Source organism: Acomys russatus, chromosome 21, assembly GCF_903995435.1.
Source record: "Acomys russatus chromosome 21, mAcoRus1.1, whole genome shotgun sequence".
NCBI classification, from domain to species: Eukaryota; Metazoa; Chordata; class Mammalia; order Rodentia; family Muridae; genus Acomys; species Acomys russatus.
The window spans coordinates 56,839,333-56,847,639 of NC_067157.1; the positions used below are offsets into that span (position 1 = coordinate 56,839,333).

The 8,307-nt window shown below is 50.5% G+C and overlaps 1 protein-coding gene across 1 annotated transcript in view; it reads right to left on the bottom strand.

Annotated features, from left to right (window-relative positions):
• Positions 1-8,307, bottom strand: part of Mpc1 (mitochondrial pyruvate carrier 1) — a 363,284-nt gene that overhangs the window by 29,922 nt on the left and 325,055 nt on the right. The window lies entirely within an intron of this gene.

The following is an 8,307-nucleotide window of genomic DNA, read 5'->3' on the forward strand; positions in this document are numbered from 1 at the left end:
AGATTTTCCTCCTCAGTCTGTTCCTGAGCACTCTCCTCTCATCTCCTCTCCTCCTCCCCCTGTCCCCACCATTCCACTACCACTCTCAAGTCATCCAGCATGTGCTGACCCTCACCAATTTGCCTGTTTGGTCAGTTTTCAGGTGACTAGAAGATCGAAGTTACCAGAACCATCAGGAGAGGCCACTGAGTCTGTGGCTCCTGCTAGGAACAGTGTGCACATTGAAATTTGTAAGGAGGGGTTGAGTTGTGCAAGGAAACCGTGGTTTGCTGCTGTCATTTGGGCTATGGAGGTAAGTGGAGTAGGAGGAGGAAGAGGAAGAAGGAGGGGGAGGGGAGGAGGAAGAGGGAGAACAATATGAGGATGTCTAGAGGTTACAAGACAGATTTAGTGGCCGACAGGGTTTTACTGCTGTGTGTAGCTGAAGGATGGGCCAACACAGGACTTTTCCCAAGCACCCATCTTCCTATGCCATCAACTGCTCTGAGAAGCCCTGACTGAAGTGGGGCGGGCAGTAGCCATGCAGGGCGACGCCACCTGCTCGCATTAGATGGAGATGATGGTTCTGTCAGAGTGTTGGAGCAGACGTGACCAGAGAGACCCTTGAGACCCTGCTGATGGTTCACAAAGCACAGAGTCCTACAGGGTGAGCCTCATGACATTGGTCCTTCATAGCCACATGGCCCCAGGCCCGATTTCCTGTTCTCTGGAGGTTTGACAAGCTGCCTGTAACCTTCCTCTTCTGGGAACTTGCTGGAGCCAGAGGACTGGGCAGAGAATGATCCCCACAGAACAGAACAGCCGCCATCCATGCTGTCTAAACAGCAGCCACGAGCAAAAGGTGAGGGCGCATTTAAAATGTGGCTGGGTAGCCATGAAACTAAAATTAGAACTGTTTCTAAGTAATTTACGTGTCAATAACCCCAGGCAGCACGTGACACTGTGGAATGCCAATCCTGAGCACTGAAGCACAGACTCCCAGTGGGGATGGAATAAGTTCGAGGAGACAAGCCAGGTGAGGCTGCTGACAGCATACACAAAACAGGGGTGGAAGGGTGGAAGGACCCAGGTCAGGAGTTATCAGGACACCTCGAGGCAAGCAAGGTTTTCCCATGACCCAAGGTGTCTTGACCCACAACAGAGTGCCCCCGCTGTAGAGTAAAGGGCATTTTTCTTACAGACTAAGGGGTCTCTGTTCAAGGATGCAATTGTGGGTGCCAATCTCAGCTTTCTAACTTAGTTATCATTTACAAGAGAGAGAGAAGGTTATGTCTAGGCAGATGCTACTGCATCTTGGTGGTTGCGGTTCACAACGGGCTGAGTCCAAAAGCATCTCAGTCCCTTTAAAGAAGAAGACAACCCCAGTATGTTACCAGAAAGTCCTTAAACCAAGAAAGTGAGAAGCCCAGGACCAAACACCCAAGATTCAGCATCTATCCCCGCATGTGTCCTGTGACACAAATGCCAGTGTATTGTTCTGAAGAAACAATGCATGGAAAGGTGATGGAATATGCTAAACCTTTGGCCAAGAGACTGAGGGAAGCAAAAGAAAGTGCCATGAATATCTACTTTGTTTTTGCTTTTCGGTTTGTTTGTTTGTTTGTTTGTTTGTTTGTTTGAGACAGGGTTTCTCTGTGAAGCCTTGGCTGTCCTGGACTCAGTTTGTAGATCAGGCTGGCCTCGAACTCTCAAGAGAGCCTCCTGCCTCTGCCTCCCAGAGTGCTGGGATTACAGGCGTGCACCAATGTGCCTGTCTTACACACATACACACACACATCTTTTTTAATATAAAAAAATTTTTTAAGTAAAAGAATTTATTACAGGGCTTGGCAAATGCCTCTAATCCATTTCTCAGGATTGTGCTACACAGCAAGAGGCCCTGTCTCAATAAAAACCAAGAAAGAAAACAAAATAAAACAGCCTTCCCCACAGTTCTCCCCACAGGCCTCCCCACAGCCCTCCCCACAGGCCTCCCTAAGATATTAAGCAGCTCTTTGCGCCCTCTCGGGCAGACCGTTTTAAAGGCAGTATCTAAACCCTCCTACAGGAGATGCAACCAGTGTCAACACCTAGGTCTGCCAGGAGGCCAGCCTCACTCTGATCATCTCAACACTTTTCACCTGTGCAGGTCTGCGGTGGATTTAGGATTCTCATCTGCTTCTCCCAGTACAGACCAGCAGAGCACAGACTCCGAGCTCTGCTCAGAACGCAGGGCCAGCAGTCGCCTGTCCAGGCTATAGAAGAAACCAGAAGTAAACACATGTCCCCTGGGGCCTCTGCATGGTGCGTGCCCTCCTTCTGGAAGAGCTCCCAGGGAGTATAGGCTGGGGGAAGGCTTTAGTTACCTGCAGGTCCCAGCAGGCAAGTGCTGCATCTGTGGACGCGCACTATCGCCCTCTAGTGGCAGACTGTATATCTGAAACACACAAAAGTTGGTCAAGTTCCAGACAGAAGTCCAGGAAGGCTGCTCCATCCTCCTGGAAACATCAAAGCCCAATTTAGAAGTTGTGCAGCCACAGGCCAGTGCTATAAGGACACATCCCACTCTCTCCTGTCCACATGTGGTCCCAGCACTCACACTGAGTTCCAATGACCATTTCCACAGCTAGGAAGCTTCTAAGCCAGCTTCCTCCAACTGAAAGGGAGGGGAGGAGAGAGAGGGAGTGAGTGAGTGAGAGATTGGGGGGAGGGAGGGAGGGAGGGGTGGGGCGCATGGTAGAATCAATAGCTGGGCCACCACAGATCCTATTGGATATCTCTGTATTCCAATATTCAGAACATCTGGGTTTTATGAAGGTAAACAGCGCAAGCCCAAGCATTGTGCACTTGTGTTGTCTGGACTGAACTTTCCATTCCTGTGAGTAAAACTTTCTTCAGGAAACATGAACATGTGTGTTCCTAGGGTAACTAAGGACAGAGGGTGACTGCCACAGGGTCAGGCTTGCTGCTGTAATGTGAACTATATTGGTAAAACCATCATCTGCTATTAAAACTCACCAAGTGGACTCTAGTCTCCTGGCCAGGCCATCTGGGAGAGGGAAAACCAGCAAGCCGCTAAGGATATTGAAAACACTGAGTCTGTGGAACCATCCAGAAGCTGGACCATATCCAGCAGAGTTTACCAAGGTTTAAAAATGCCCGCAGTGGGAGCAAGAGGCAGATGCTCATCCATGGAGAGGAAGCCTTCAAGTGGGAGCACCTGCCAGCTGCCTCCTCCTCCTCCGGTGGTTTCTGCTGGTGCATGTAAGTTTCTGACTCGATGACGTCACCTTTGCTTTCTGTCTCAGTTTCTGTGCTCTGGTTAACTCTGCTGGGTGTTCTGAGGACCCGACTTGATTATTTTTTTTCCCCCATCTAGCTGTTGCTTCTCTCAATTGGCTGTTGAGAGGCAGAGAAGGGACACGTGTGGGGGTGATAGGGCATATGCTCAACCCGAGTCTCAGGCCACTTCGCCTGCCATTCAGGGGATGTTGAGGAGCGTGTACTCATGCACACTGATGAGGCAGCTGCAGAAAGACCTCACAGAACAGCTCGACTCTCCAAACTGTTCCTTGTCCTGGTTTCAGGTCCCGGAGGACCTTTGCAGCATTTCCCATCATGCTTTGGGAAGCCCTGCCCCAGCAGTCCTATGGGAGCTATTTCTCCACCATTCCATGTGCTGTTGGTGTGACTGTGATCACGTGCCTGAATCATTTTGCAAACCTCGAGACTCACAGGTGTTATGAACAATAAAACAAGTTCGTAGAAAAGAAAGCTGTCAAGAATTGCCTTTTGGGAGCTTGATTTTTATTAGGGGAGTTTTAGGCTCAGGGCCATAGGCACCCATAAGAAGGCTGTGAAGGCAGGGAGCATTAGGAGAGACAGACACCGTGTGTAGCATGGAGGAGGAGGTCCTGGAGGGAAAGAGGCTTCAAATTCCAATAGTTCTGGGCTATTCGGGGAGTCACTAGATTGAAAGATAGATGGTGCTGCTGGGTCCTAACAGGGGTCGGAAGACCCTTTGTCACCAGGGGGCCACTTGCTTTCATAGAATTTGTTTTGTTGCAGAGGATACATTCTACACCACAGGGCCTAGCCTACAGGGTAGAAGACAGGAAGCCACTGGCATGGACTAACTATGCCCCTAGCCTGACTCGTGTTTGGGCCGTTGGGAGGGAGGCAGGTCCACTGCCAGAAGGGGGATGGAGTGTAGAGCATCAAGGGCCCACAGTCTCTGTCTGCCTTGCTGGGGCGTGTGGCTTGAGTCTTGGGTGAGAGAACCTAAGCCGGAAGCCCTGTGAGCTGACAGGAGGGGCAGCGAGCCACCTGTGTGGTGTGAGCATGTCTGTGCTTGGGGGTCCCCACTTCCCTCACGTCCGGTTTCTGATTCTCTTCATAGGCAGCCATTCCCACAGACTTGACATCTCTCCATGCGTGGTGCCCCTCCCCGGTGCTCTGCCAGCTCTCTGTCCATTCCACAGCTCCCAAGTGTTTCTCTCACTGCAGGACATGGGCGCCAGAGCAAAGACCACATGTTGCCCACTTGGAGCCATTGACAGTGGGGAGAGAGCTGGTGGTCCTCAGGAGAGACGGCATTTGCCCCTGGTCTGCAGGAGAACTCTAGGGGTCTGTCATTAAAGTTAGCTACCTATATCTTTTCTTCTGTCTCCATCCCTTTATTCAGCACATTTCCCAGAATGCTGTAATGTTCTGAGGATGTGTCCTACCAGAGGTGGTGGTGGTTGTGGGGTCATCTGAGACTGGGGTCACTTAGACTCCGGAGGGTGGTACCATTCCAGTCTCATTGTCCCCCTTCCCACAACATAGCTCACCAGACATATGAACACGTCACAGAGCTCCTATTGCAGGCTTCTGGCTGCTCTCAGGTACCCCCCATCCCCAACAGCTGCTGTGCCCTAAGGAACTTAACAGATGTGTAGCCAGCCAATGCTCTCAAACAGCCATCCTAAGAACTGACCACCAAGGGGCCTCTGACCAAAGAAAGAAAAGCTCATATGGACAAGTGGTGAGAGCTGGCAGTCCACAGGAGAGCCCAGCAGTTGCCCCTGGTCCCCGGGGCATGAAGGAATTGCGGGCTGGCAGAGTGAGGATGAGTCACCTTGGCAGTAGATGGAGGGACATCAAGGCTGTGGGAATGGCTGCCTGGGAAGAGAATGAGAAACAGCAAGTGAGAAAGCAGAGACCCCCAAGCTCAGCAATTCTCACATCACACACCCAGGGCAACAACCCTGGGTGTGATGGCTCACAAAGCACAAGTCTGAAAGTCAGTCAGAGCCGGACTCTGCAGGTTAGAGAACTCCAGCACACCTGTGCATGGGTAGTCCCTCCCATGGTAGTCAGAGGCTGTGGATGCAGGTGAAGACAGAGTGTGTGCCCTGTGCACAGAGGGGTTTATACCCAGCCCTGCAACATATGAAGGGGGAAGAGAAGAGTTGAGATGCTGCTTTGTGAAGCACAGGATCTCCCATAGTGCAGCACCGAGCCCTGGGTAAAACCATGACTTCCTCCATGGCTGTGAGTCTATGCAGCCATCATGGAAACACTGAGAATACATCCCTGGCCTCACCGTAGCCCATGAAGGCTGAAAGACAGGGTGAGAGCACAAGAGCAACGAATATTTTTTTTAGTTTTATTTATTTTATTTTGCTGTTATATTTCAAGATAGAGTCTCTATGTCGCTCAGTATGACTTTTAACTACTCAGATGATCCTCCTGCCTCAGGGGGACTACAGGAGGGTGTGTTCAGCATATCTCTCTCTCTCTCTCTCTCTCTCTCTCTCTCTCTCTCTCTCTCTCTCTCTCTCTCTCTCTCTCTCTCTCTTATCTTAGGTTGTGGTTTCTAGCCATGGAGGGAGGCAAGTAGATAAGAGGATAAAGGTGGTGAGTCAACTGTCGAGGGGCAGGGCCAGGGCGTGGCTTGCTCTCCAGTTCCCCAGCAACCCTAACACTCAGCAGCGCCCTCTGCTCCATCCCTCCTGCACAGGCATTTTCCTTGGTTGATGCTTCTCTCTCTGAGCGCTAGGAGCTCCATCCGGGAGGCCAGCAGCTTCAAGGGCACCTGCTCCTTTATAGGACAATGGGATCTGTCACCTAAGGATGGTCCACTTTTCTTTTCCAGTTATCTAAAGAGAAACTAAATAATTAATACCTAAACCCCCAAATGATTTCAAAGTTATTTCAGGTTTGAGACAAAGCACTTTCCATCGAGAAAACGCTAAGATTGCTCCAAGGACACCACGTGGGCCTGTTACTTTTAACTGTAGTCTTGACACAACCTAGAATTGTCTGGGAAGACTGTTGTGTTGGTAAGGAGTCAGCTAGACGGTGCCAGCCATGGTGTGTGCGCAGGGTGTCTTGTTAGTTAGGTGTCAAGACACGTCCTGAATGTGGCCTCTGGAATGGGGCCCCCAACTGTGTAGGCCAGCAGGGCCTTCATTCTCTCTGCTCTGCTCTTGACTGCAGCTGTGGTTTTCCTTCATTGACCTGTCACAGTAATGCGCTGTGACCTGAAGTTCTTCACAAAGTTGCTTTTGGTCAGCCATGGCATTTTATCACAGCGACAGACATTAAACCAGCACACCATGAAAACGGGGGGGGGCATAATCTGTCCCCCCCTCTTTCTCTCTTAGTGGGTCCCAAGACAAAACAAACAAAAGACTCAGAATTATTAAATCTTGTAAATAAGTTTGTATTTTAATGTGTGAAACCATTGGTGTAAGCCGAGGGGTTATATTTCCCATGCTGGGCTGGAGGGATAGATCAGGTACCAAAGCTCTTGGCTTGCAGGTGAGTACAAAGAGCAGCTCGATGCCCAGAGCCTATGTGAGGGGAAAAATTAAAATAGCGTGGTGGTGGTGCATGTTTGTAATCCCAGTGCTGGCAGAGGTAGGTGGACGGGGCTCCTCTGGCTTGCCAGCCCAGCTACTCATTGAGCACGTTGAGCTCTGAGACACGGAGAGATTTTTGTCTTTAAAAAAATGTCTGAGGAATACACTTGAGGCTGTCCTCTGGCCTAAACACACACACACACACACACATGCACATGCAGACACATACACACATGCACATACACACACACACGCAATGCACATGCACACACACACACATGCACATGCACACACACATGCAATGCACATGCACACGCACGTACATACACTTGCATGCACACACACGCACATGCACATGCAGGCACATACACACATGCACATACACATGCAATGCACATGCACACGCACGTACATACACTTGCATGCACACACACACGCACGTGCACATGCAGACACACACACATGCACATGCGCACACATGCAATGCACATGCACACGCACGTACATACACTTGCAGGCACACACACGCACGCACATGCACACTATAGAAAGGCACTGCTATATCTCACTAACCATTCAATTCCAAACCATGCATCAGAATCAAACATGTCAGCAACTTCTGCAATGAGGTTTGCATTTCCGCATCTCCAGCACGTATCTGCTATCTGCTTATGAGGCCCTCTGAGAGCTATCAAGAGCTTCTAATGAGGCAGGGGAATCTCTCTGAAACCTGTTTCTACAGCTAACTATGGCTTTGGGTAGAGCTGCCAGGCACAGTGAGTGGCACAGGCCTGTAATCCTAGGTCTTTGTAGAACTGAGGCAGGGGGATTGCCAAGTTCAAGACCTGCCTGGATACCTTAGTGAGACTCTTTGTCTAAATGAAATATGCAGAAAGGTGTCGGAATATAGCACAGTGGCAGCACACTTTCAGAACCCTAACCCTGAGACCCTAGGCTCAATTTCAATTTAAATAAAAAACGCACTTGGCCTCAGAAGCCAGCGTGCTTTTCCTACTGTTCAGGGGTTCATGTGAAGCTCTCAGTGACCAGAATCTTCAGCATCATTTCTGAACTGGAAGAAAAGCACTTTCAGCCACAGACAAGCCAAGTTTACCATCCGTGGCATGAATGTTAAACTGCTAGACTCTGCTGAGCCCAGAGTCCAACCTGGAACAGGATCCCAGCTCACCTGCTCAGGCCCCACCCACCTCTGAGGGGAAAGGGGAGCCAAGGGAACCTCTTCCATTTCTGGAACCAAGGTCAGGCATCCCACTTCCTACTGGCTCCTGCCCCCACCGCCACCCCCACCCCCAGGTGGCTGTTGCAGTTTGAGGCTGCTTGCCTTGCCTTCCCCCTCCACAGTCTGGTGCTTGCTGAGAAGATAAAACGGAAACAGGTACAGGATCTCCGTGACCTGCTGCCAGCTATAGTAAGCGTCCCGGTTGCTTCACGAGTTACAGTAGGGCTTCGGTCGGTTTCT